This window comes from Carlito syrichta, unplaced genomic scaffold (assembly GCF_000164805.1).
Source record: "Carlito syrichta isolate Samal-C Ts95f unplaced genomic scaffold, Tarsius_syrichta-2.0.1 Scaffold302900, whole genome shotgun sequence".
NCBI lineage: Eukaryota > Metazoa > Chordata > Mammalia > Primates > Tarsiidae > Carlito > Carlito syrichta.
The window spans coordinates 240,737-253,346 of record NW_007246996.1 but is presented as its reverse complement, the minus strand read 5'-3'; positions in this window follow the sequence as shown (position 1 = coordinate 253,346).

Genomic DNA, 12,610 nt, shown 5'->3' with positions numbered 1-12,610 from the left:
CAGAGTGTAGTCAAGAAGGGTGTTTGTTTTAATACAACATGTTGACTTTGAAATGCTTGTAGGACATCCAGGTGGTTATAACAGGAATCCGCTCGATAACACGTGCCTATCCTAAAGATACAAGTCTGGGAGATTTCAGCAAATATTTGACAACTGGCCTCAGGAGTGGAGGACATGTCTGAGGAAGCCTGAGTCCAGTGAGAAGGAAGTGCTACCCTTAACTTCTCCTTTGGCCTGAGTCCTAAGTCTGTCTGCTTATCAAGAATCATCTTTCAAGCCAGTCCCATTTATTACATCATTCTATCCCAGAATCCTGATTTGGGTCCTTATCCTTTCTGAGCCTCCTGACAACTCTACTTGCGCTCAGTTTCCACTGTTAGCATCACTAAAAATTTTTTTCTGTAATGAAAATCTTACTTGTAATCATCTGATTTAATGATTAAAGACTGATAATGCCCCTTCACTGCTCACAGTAGAGAGCCAGCTTTATTTATTTATTTTTATTTATTTATTTTTTTGAGTTGGAGTCTCACTCTGTCGCCCAGGCTGGAGTGCAGTGGACGCTCCCGGCCACCGCAGCCTCGACCTGCTGGGCTCCAGCGATCCTTCCGCCTCAGCCTTCCAAGTAGCCGGAATTACAGGCACGCGCTACCACGCCCGGCTGATTTTTTGATTTATTGTAGAGATGAGGTCTCACCAGGCCAGGTGGGTCTTGAACCCGCGGGCTCAGGCAGTCCACTCACCTCAGCCTCCCAAAGGCGTGGGATTACAGGCTGAGCCACCGAGCCCGGCTGAGAGCCAGCTTTATAACATGAGATACAATGGGACTCGTCTCAAATTACACCTTCTCCTGTGCCTAAGTTCTCCTTAAACTAATCACATCTCCTAAACACATTGGGTATTTTTATGCTTCCACGTTTTTGCTCACACCGTTGGCATTCACTAAGATATCCCTCTCTACTTTGTTCGCATGGTGAGTGACTACTCAGACTTTAAGTACCACTCAAGGAGCCATCTGTGATCTGAAATTTTCTCTGACTCCTGAATGTTCATTCTATTTCCAATTCAGCAGCATGTGTGTGTCCACATCTACTTATGTGTTGTCATTTGTTCACATGTATGAGCCCTTTAAAGATAATGGCATTGTCTTATTTATTTTGTTATACCATGACTGCTACATAAAAACATCCAACAATCACTTATTTAATTGAATATGGCAGACATTGATTCTGTGAATGAATGTATAAAAACACCACTAAATCAAGTATTTAGCAATTTAGACCAGGGCCTGATTATTAAAGGTCCATGCATAAATGCTAATCCACTCCCAAGAATCAAGAATCAGGAGAGAAATATCCCTGTGATGGTCTAAAGAAGAAAGCAAAGGTAAACTAGAAAGGAGGGCAGTAAAAACCTTTTTTTTTTTTTTTGAGTCAAGAGTCTCACTCTGCTGCCTAAACTGGAGTGTAGTGGCATACTCATAGCCACTGTAGCCTCGACCTGCTAGGCTCAGGCCATCCTTCCACTTCAGCCTTCCAAGTAGCTGGAACTACAGGCGTGTGCCACCATGCCCAGCTAATTTTTTTGATTTATTGTAGAGAAGAGGTCTTGCCATGTTGCCCAGTTTGGTCTCAAACCCATGGGCTTAGGCAGTCCTCTCGCCTCTGCCTCCCAAATTGCTGGGATTACAGGTGTTAGCCACTGTGCCTGGCTAAAAAAACCCATCTTTATTGCTGAATGAAGTGGGGCCAAGGAAAACTAATTGGTGCAAGACTGTGAAATTCTACTTTCCCTGTTATCTGCGATCACATCACACTTTATCCTGTATCATAAAGATGAGCCATTGCACCTACAGGCATTTTAAACATTATTAAGACTTAAGTTGTAGCTGGTGATTTATAATATTTTTAACCATTTCCTGAAATAAATATTTCCTTTAAAAAATCAGGCATTTTTTAATAAACTGTAAACATTTTTTTCTTATCTCAGAAACATCTTTAAAAGGATTAAACATAGAATAAGTTTGTATATGCATGTATACACATATGCACAAATAATTTTGTAGAAAATGAACAACTAAAATAAAAAGCAGAAACTTAATCTGTACAAAATTACTTTTGTCACTTCCTTCGGATATAAACTGTACATATTTATTGTTGAAAATTAGAAAGTATGTATAGTCATGCATTGCTTAGTGATGGGGATAAGCTCTGAGAAATGCTTTATTAGGCAATTTCATCATTCTGTGACCACCACAGAGCGTACTTACATAGACCTGGGTGATATAGCCTACTACACACCTAGGTTATATGAGATAGCCTATTGTTCCTCAGTTACAAACCTGTACAGCAAGTTACTGTACTGAATATTGTAGGCAATTGTAATACAATGGTTGTATAGCTAAGCATATGCAAACATAGAAAGGTACAGTAAAAATATGGTCTGAAAGATAAAAATGATACACCTATATAGGACACGTACAGGACTATACATTGCTCTGGGTGAGTCAGTGAGTGAGTGGTGAATGAATGTGAAGGCCTAGGACATTACTGTATACTACTGTAGATACTAAGTTTATAAAACAAATTTGTCAATAATAAATCAACTTTAACTTGCTGTAATTTTTTCACTTTATACCTTTTTAATTTTTAAAATTTTGATTTTGTAATGATAACAGTTTCAAATACTCTACAGCTGTACAAAAATATTTTCTCCCTTTATATTCTTATTCTGTAGGCTTTTTTCTATTCTTAAACTTTAAAAAAAATTTAAAGACTTTTTTGTTAAAAACGAAGACACAGCCGGGCTTGGTGGCTCAGCCTGTAATCCCACGCCTTTGGGAGGCTGAGGTGAGTGGATTGCCTGAGCCTGCGGGTTCAAGACCCGCCTGGGCAGTGAGACCTCATCTCAACAATAAAATCACAAAATCAGCCGGGCGTGGTAGCGCATGCCTGTAATTCCGGCTACTCGGAAGGCTGAGGTGGAAGGATCGCCGGAGCCCAGCAGGTCGAGGCTGCGGTGGCCGGGAGCGGCCACTGCACTCCAGTCTGGGTGACAGAGTGAGACTCCAACTCAAAAAAAAAAACAACAAAAAAAAAACGAAGACACAAACACACACATTAGCCTAGGTCTACACAAGGTCAGGGTCATCAATAGCACTGTCTTCCATCTCCACATCTGGTCCCACTGGAAGTTCTTCAGGGCCAATAAGTATTGAGACAAAAATGACTTGTAATCATCTGATTTTGTGTAAAGACTGATAATGCCTCTTTATCGCTTACGGTGGAGATCTCATCTATATAATAACAATGACTTCTGGAAAAAACTCTTGAAGGACCTTCCTGAGACTTTTCTACAGTTAAAGTTTTTTGTTAAAACTAGACAGAGTACACTCTAGAATAATGATAGAAAAGTATAGTATAGTAGATACATAAGCCAGTAACATACTTGTTTGTTATCATTATGTATTATGTACTATACTTAATTGTATGTGCTAGACTTTTACACGACTGGTAGCACAGTAGGTTTGTTTATATCAGCCTTATCACAAACATGTGAGTAATGTGCTTTGCAAGGACATTATGACAACTATAACATCACTAGATGACAGGAGTTTTTCAGCTTCATTATAATCTTTAGGGACCACTGTTATATGTGTAGTCCATCATTGACCAAAGCATTGTTATATATTGCATCATTGTATGTGTTTTAAGAAAGTAAAAACAACCCAAAATTATACCATTCAGATTGAGTGACTGTTTAACATATCTTGGAATTTCCTTTACATGGAAATGGTCATACTTTTTTAAAATAATGGAGCTCACATCGTATATTTCATTTTATATTCTACTTGTTAAATTAGCTATTACAAAGTAAGTATGTAATATCAGCAAATATTCTTACAAAAACCTAATTTTAGTGACTGTGTGATATCTAATCACACTGTCATTTGAAAATGTACTTCTGTTTTTGTTTTAACCATTTGTGGTATTTTATTTATTTATTTTCCCGGAATTAAAAAAAGATTGATATATAACAGCTGTACATATTTTGGGGATGCATGTGATATTTTGATACCTACATGCAAGGTGTAATGATCAAATGAGGGTAATTTAGAAATGGCTTATTTCAAACATTTACCTTTTTTTGTATGAAGAACATTACAATTCTTTTCTGATTATTTTGAAATATACAATTAATTGCTGTTAACTATAATTTCCCTACAGTATTTATCCCTTCTAACTTATTCCTTTTATATAACTATATTTTTATACCTCTTAACTAACTCAAAATGTATGTAATGATTCCCCTATTTTGAGAGTTTGTGATGTTTCCATTTGTTAGTTATTAAAATCACTTGTCTTTGCTGTCTCCCTGGCTGTGCTCTTTTGAACCTATTATTAAACTCTTCGTTTCTGTTTGTAATACTGCAAAAATACCATTATGGAAAAAGTGACTTATTGTTTTCTAAAGACCAAAATCGTAGGACTTTGCAACTATAGACAAACAATCGCTACAGATTTTAGAATTAGATGCATCTGGGTTCAAATTCTGTCTTTATCACTCAGAAGTTGTGTGATCCTGGACAAATTATTTTATTCTCCATGATTTAGTTTTCTTGTCCGTAAAAATAAAGTTAATTTTTACAGATGTGATTTACAGGAATGACTGGAAAACAAGATGACCTATATCCCTAAAGAACTTGGAGAAATGCCAGGTATGCAGTAAGTGTACAAAAGGGCCCAGTAGGATTTTTTTTTTAACTCTTGAAAAGTTAATTATTTTAAAAGTTTTCTTCTTTTTTGGCTTCTAGAATACTCCTTTCTGAGTCTTCTGCTACCTACGCGTTCTTCTCAGCTTCTTTCGAACCGGCCGTCAAGCGGCGCGAGGGCACCCAGCTCTCTTTGAAGGGCTGCAAAACCAGCCGGGTGCCCGCGCCCTCTTCCAGACTATGGAGACATGTCACAAGTTGAGTGCGGTAAAACCACGGACGCCGTGGAAACCGCCATGGCCCTGGAGAAGAACCGGAATCAAGCCTTTGGGTCTTCATCCTCCGGGATCTGTCCGCGCAGACCCCCGTCTCTGTGACTTCCTGGAGAACCGCTTCCCAGATGAGGAAGTGAAACTCATCAGGAAGACGGCGACCACCTGACCAACCTTTGCAGGTGGCCAGCTGAGGCTGGTCTGGGCGAGTATCTCTTAGAAAGGGCTCACCCTCAAGCACGACTAGGAAGTGCCGTGGGAGGGTGGAGGGTCCCTCTCAAATTATCAGGGCTTCTGCCTGAGACTCCCCCTCCAGACGCTAGGCATGTTTTTAACCACCCTGGAGCCCTCTTTCAAGCCCTGGACCAAATAAAAATAAAGCTTTTTTGCAGGGAAGAAAAGAAAAGAAAAGAAAAAGGAATTCAATTACCAACTACACAGAGTAGATTCATAAATATTTATTTCTGGCCTAAATCTCTGCTCTGACTTTTAGACTCATATTTGGTATAATCTATTTGCTATCACTTGACAGCCTATTTTCTATCTCGTCTTTAGTTCTCAAAGTCACCTAAGTTTTAATATGACCAAACAACAACCTTTCAATCTTTATCCCAAATCTGCTCTTCTTTCAGCATCATTCTTAACCCCTTTTCTGTCTTTCTCATCTAATCTGTTACCAAGACAGTGATTTTACCTCCCAAATATGACTTGACTTTTTACCACTAGCATCCTAGTACAAACTACCAGTTTCTTTTGCCTGAAGCTTTGGTAACTCCACTAGTTCTTTCCATCCACTAAGAGCACCCACGATGCTTTTTACAATATCCATCTATAATAAATTTTTTCTATGGAAAAATATGATAAAGTCACACTTTTGCTATAACAATTTTCCTGCCTTCCCATTGCTTTAAGAATAAAAGGATGGGGGAAGGGACAATCTCTTCAGCATGATCTATAAGCCATCTTCCTTCAATGTGTCCCTCTAATTAGAGTTTTTACAACTCTCTCTTTTGTTTTCTCCCTCTTCCTCTAAGCAGTACTCAGTTGTCCTGATATTCCATGTTATTTCAATTCTTTCTGGTTTTGTTCATATAATGTCTTCTGTTTGGAATGTTTTTTGCCCCAGCCTCAGCCTATCTGGCAAACACCTAATCTTCATTCAAGACTCAAATCGAAGGTTCCCCCCTAGATAAACATCTGATTCAGACTCTTTGAGCAATTTTTCCTCTTTTCACTCATATGTACTTGGCCAAAAGTTTATCATGCCGTCTATAACATGCCAGTGAGCTTATTTATGTATAGATCTTATATCTCTCTCTACCAGAAAGTAAGCTCCAGAAGGATATATTAAAAAAAACACCTAGCACAATGTTCAGTATAGGGTAATAAGAAAAACTAACATCTATTGTACACTTAGTATGTACCCGGTGGTTCAAGGTGTTTCACATGTTTTAGATCATTTAACTCTCAGACAGTCTCATCAGAAAGGTCTCATTAACAGCTCTGCTTGACGGTTGAAGAAGGGGAGACAGAGAACTAAAGTAATATGCCTGAGTTCACTCATAAGTGGTCACTTCACAATATAAAACCAGAAAAACTAGCCCCAAATTCCAGTTTTTAAGTACTCTTCCCCCTCCATATTGCTTTTCAGAATAGGTACTTAAACATATTTGCAGGATGAATTAATGCATCTCTTTCCAAGGGAATTGTCTTTGATTGTCGTCTATAGCCTCTGACAATATTAATTTCCTTCTGTTTGGCAAAATGTGCAATCCTTTTGCATCATGTTTAAGTCTTGGGTTTCCAGTCTATTTCTGTTTACTAAAAAGTGTTTTCTTTCCCTTCTTGGTCTCCACCCTTCTTTAGCACTTCTATTTCTACTTTTTCTCCCTCTTTCTCTCTTTTCTATTTTTGTTCTGTCTTACAGAATAATTATGGCACTGTGTTGTTTGCTTACCCAGAAGCGGCCTGTCTTGCGTTCTTGTTTGGGATTCATTTGTCCCTTTGTCTCACTCTGTGTCAAGATGCTGGCCTCCATGAACTGCATCACAGGCTCCCGTGTCCTCTGGCTTCTGGTTGTGTTCCACCAAGAGGAGGCACTGGCAAGAAACTGGGGAATGGAAGGAAAGTAATACCACAGCAATTCTTGCAAATATCTGTTGGAAAGCTGTTGAGGATGGGTGAGGGACTGGCTGAGGTCCTTGATAAAGAACTTGATAAGGTCACACTTCTAGCAGGTGGCTTATTCATAGTCCTTTTTTTCCTGGGTTGTGGTAATTACTTCTTCCTTTATCCCTTCAGGTTTAAGGCTGGGAACAGCTCCTAGTCATTGTGACTAAAAGTAGAAAGTCTACCCTTCTTTGTAATTAGAACTTTATTAAACTACTCAGTTTGAGTGCACCATTTCTGTCATTCTGGGACCTTGATAGATCCCTGTAAGTCCTTTCAGCCTCTTTCTAGCAAAACCCTAACTTCTTCTATGCATCCAACCTTCCGTTCCTTGCTCATCTGACTCAGGGAAAGAAGACTTCCACATTCAGCAGTCAGCTGAGATCCTCAATGGTATAGACAAACTACGAAAGTCTCTTCCCCAAGGCTAAAAACTGTTTTAGGAAACCAGGATTAAGATGAGCAGTACCACATTTTATTTAGTGACCACCGTCATGTCACAGTAATGGGTACTGAGCTTAAGTTGTCCCCAGTCATACTGCAGAAAGGAATTTTATATCATGAATGAAAAACTTTCTTCTCTTCTGGACTTGAACAAAGAAGTAGCTTATTGTGGTTATTGCTGGCAGCTACTTTGTAACCATGAGGGGAGCTAGACTGAAGACTAATCCACAGAAGAGGACAAAGAGCATTGCAAGACAAAACTGAAAACTTGGTCATACCAAATTTGGAGGCTGCTTTATCCCCAGATTCCTGTTCCACAAGATAAGGTATTTCCTGTATTTTAAGCTCATCTGATTCTTGCAGCATATCATTTCCAAACTGCTTTTATTTTGTAATAGTTTACATTTATTAAGTGTTTATTATCTGACATTCACAGTACTGAGTGCAGTAAACCACAGGTTAGGTGGCAAAATTAGCCTTGTTGTACACATAATGAAGCTAGGCCTTTGAAAGTTTCATTAATTAGTAGTGCCTACAGAGAACTAGCAAGTGCTCCAGTTGTAAGGCATATCTGGGTCAATCTGACTCTCGCCTTTATCCTTCAGCAACATGGCACTCAGTTTGACATTAACTCAGTTTTTCGACAACTGCAGCATGACCATAGTTGGTTATTCACTTCCCAGCAACTGAGGCATTGCTAGAAGCTTTACCTCCAGATTACCTCATATTTTGATAACAGAGATAATGTACACTTTTAGTGGCCAACTACCTGTTGAGGTATGAAGTTCAGTGTTAGGTAGAGAGTCACATTAAATAAACTGATGGTCAATACTCATGCAAATGGGACAATCTTTGAAGGTGAGACTCCTGTTCACCTAGGTGATGACAATTGCAATTTATATAAATCCTGGCAAACTCATTAGGAAAACAATCCAAAGTAATAACAAAGCTCTAGAATCAATGCACGAAGAAATGATTTGGGGATGAACTTATTTGGGTTAATATCCCAATGGCATATTTTCAATATACGTTTTAAATATAGTTTGAGTTATAAAATGCGACTAGAACACAGAGATTAGAATCAGACTAAATGAAATCAGTCTCCTATTTGATCTTTATAGACTCTGTGATCTTCAGTTTAGTCTTAATGCTTATGTGAACTGAATTGAATTTCCAAACATCATCTCTGAGTTATGCTTCTAAATGTGAAGTTTAGAACTTTGTTTTATCAGTCTTGTCTCCTCCTATAATAATTTATGTGTTTTCACAAGTGTAGCTTTCTCAGCTCTGAGGAAATGATTTTTTAGAGTGTTGAAAGGAGAAAAATATTGGCCTGGACTGTGTTTTTCTTCATGAGGCTGCTCTTTGACTGGTGTGACTAAATCAGACAAAGCAGCATCATGTAGACACTTTGACACGAAGAATTTCAAAGCCAAGTCTAATGACAGCATTTACTCCTAACATGGATGATGTGAGAACAGAAGCATAATGTTTATTAGCAACCCTTACTAAAGCAGCAACTAATACAAAGAGCGCAGAAGATGAAATTGAAACCGTAAGCAATGAGCTCCCATTTTCTTCCGAAATTAATTCACACCTTATAGGATGTGCTGCCTTGAATGAATTTCCTTCCTTTTACACTCCCACTTAGCTTTCCTTTAAGTGTCAAATGAAGCGGGTGGTGGAAAATGCAGTGCACCAGTCATTTTGACATTCCTTTGCAAATTAGTCAGGCTTTGATAGTACAGGTCGGTTCTACCACGCAGGGGAGCTTTCAGCTTTGGGAATCTGGCAGGAGTTCAAGAGCAACGTATTGCTTTGAACTCACTTGTTAGCTGTGCAAAATAAACACCATCCACCTTGCAATAAAAAAGCATCAGCAGGAGGAAAAAAGAGAACATTCTAAACCCCTCCCTTGAGACTTCAAAACCCTCACTAGGGCTGCTAAATTAGGACAGGAAAAATAAGGCCTGCTTGTGAAAAGAAAGGAGGGAAAAAGAACCATCTTACAACAAACACACAAAAATTACAATCGCTGAGAACTAATTATGTTTTCATGATCGCAAATGCATTGAGAGTTTGAAAGCTCACGGACGCATCCTGATGCTGCTATAAAATGTTTCCTGGCTAATTATTTGCCAGTACAACTGTTCACTTCCTGTGGTGGATTTATGCTAAATCCTGTTATTAGTCTTGCTCTGCAATTGCTATTGTCTATGACTAGAAGCGAGGCTGAAAGGCTACAGTCAGCCTTTTATTACACAACATGTGAATGGAGATTTGACCCAATGTCCGATCACTTCCCCCCTTTGGTTTTTATGTGAGCTCGCTGGGCCTTTCCCAATAAATCATTGGGTTCCAATGAACTTTTACTCTTTTTTCTCTCCTTTCAACCCCACTACTTTGAGTATGTGTGAGTGCACACTTTAAAAATAAACCACACAATTTCTTTTTCTCTTGAAACAGTAGTTAAAATCTTTTCAACATACACAATTTCTACAGTTCTTGCTTCAAAAAATATATGAAACCAGTGTGTTTCATGCCTTGATCTCGTTTAATGGTTGAAGTTGGGAATGGTAAAAATAAATAAAATAAAATAAAAAATTGTGAAAGCACTTTGCATTTCAGCAAGGATGTGATCTTAGATAAATATAAAATGCAAACTATCATAGTAGCTATAGTATAAACTAATATAGTTACTATATTAAGCAGTTTGTGGAATATTGGATACTTGGGATATTTTAAGCAAATTTGGTAATACCTTAAATACAATTTTTCCTTCAGATAAAATTAAGACAAATACTATGAACTGTCTAAAATGTCTTCTTAAATATAATTTATACTGTTCTAATTCTCCAAAATGCGTATATGTTTTTAGTTTGTGATAGTATATTCAAGAACATAATCACTATATTTTAAAAATATTCTCACAGCTGGGCTCCGTGGCTTAGCCTGTAATCCCATGACTTGGGAGGCTGAGGTGAGTGAATTGCCTGAGCCCGTGGGTTCGAGACCTGTCTGGGCAACTTCGTGAGACCTCATCTCTACAATAAATCAAAAAATTAGTCGGGCGTGGTAGCGCGTACCTGTAGTTCCAGCTACTTGGAAGGCTGAGGCGGAAGGATCGCTGGAGCCCAGCAGGTCAAAGCTGCGGTGGCCGGGAGCGGCCACCACACTCCAGTCTGGGTGACAGAGTGAGATTCCACCTCAAAAAAAAAAAGTATATGTATATATTCTCAGATTTTCCTATCAAATCTTAAAGATTTATAGAAACTATTGGTTTATAAGAGCAAAGAAGATTATGAGAATGAAAAAATTAGAATGATAACAAAGGTTTATTTTTCATTTTATATATTCCTTTTTTTCTGTTTTTGATAGTTACATACACATTTTTGTTATTCAATATTAAAAAAAATCTTTATCAAAATTGTACCTGTGAATATTTACGGGAGTAATCCTTGTGGACTTTAAACTTTTCTCAAGATCGTTTTCTAATTTTCATGTAGACAGTTGATATTAAGATATTTGAAAATCTTATCGCAATTGCAAATATGCGTTGTCCCTGAAATTTTGTTTTTAGGAATAAATCCTGTTAGAAATGGCAATCCAAGGACAACCCCTTTGGGATCTCTCCCACTGTGGAAGCTTTTCTGTTCTCTCAATAAATCCTGCTTTCTAAAAAAAGAAGGAGAAGAAATGGCAGTCCAGAGACATATCTGAATCTTAGGTAGATTCTTTAAAAAAAAAAATTATGGAACACTACAGACAACTAAAATAAACCTCAGTAGAGGGAGTTAAATAAATTACACTACATTTTTAAAAAAGAGAGAAAACCGGGCTTAGTGGCTCAACCTGTAATCCCGCGCCTTTGGGAGGCTGAGGTGAATGGATTGCCTGAGCCCGCGGGTTCGAGACCCGCCTGGGCAGCGAGACCTCATCTCTACAATAAATCAAAAAATCAGCCGGGCGTGGTAGCGCATGCCTGTAATTCTGGCTACTTGGAAGGCTGAGGCGGAAGGATCGCCGGTGCCCAGAGGGTAGAGGCTGCAGTGGCCGGGAGTGGCCATTGCACTCCAGTCTGGGCGACAGAGTGAGACTCCAACTCAAAAAAAAAAAAAGCGAGAAAGAGGGGTGAATACACATGCATAGAAAGATAGCTGCAATCATTTTTTAAATGAAAAGATCAAGCAGTAAATACCATGTATAGAATAATATAATTTTTAAGATCCCTTTGTAAGTTTGTGCATACACAGAAGCATTCTGGAGAGCTATGCACTAGTAGTAAGCAGTGACCATTTCTGGGAAATTTTTAGGTGAGGAGACAAGAAACAGGAAGGTAATGAGGCCATTTTCTCCATCTGCCTTATATAACTGAGTAATTTCCTTTTCCCCTCCAAAATCATAATTTATTTTGTAATTTTAAAAAAATATCATTAAAGGGAAAGGAATACAACCAAAAGAGGGAAAAATGTGTTTTAGGCCTATGTATCTTTGATGTGTGTCCGTGTGTCAGCAAATTTTTTATTTCTTTAAAAAATGTATTGATTCTTGCTTGATGTGGTGTCATTTCCTGTAGTCCCAGCTACATAGAAGGCCAAGAGTGTTGAGCACAGGAGTTCAAGTTCAATCTGAGCAACATGAATCCTTGTCTCTAAAAAAATAAAATACTAATAAAAAATACAAAATAAAAAATCCAAGACATTCCTTCTATTGTTTCTATTGATTCTGTTGTATTAGAAACCTTGTCACTGACGTAGTCTGTAGAAGCTGACTTGCAGCGGTCTAACTCTCTATTTCCTGCTAATGAAATGTGGAAAAGGGAGCTGAGATCCCTGGCTGCATTCTACAGCAGCAAGTAACCCTGAACCTTTGAGGGTGTATGAGTATCTCTTCTACATTCAGAATGGTGGTCTGGAGGAAGTTGGGATATATAGAGGTAAAACTACACCCCGGGGCTGCCTTCATACTTCATTACTTTCAGAGCTATTAATTGTGATACAGTCCTCCACCCCCA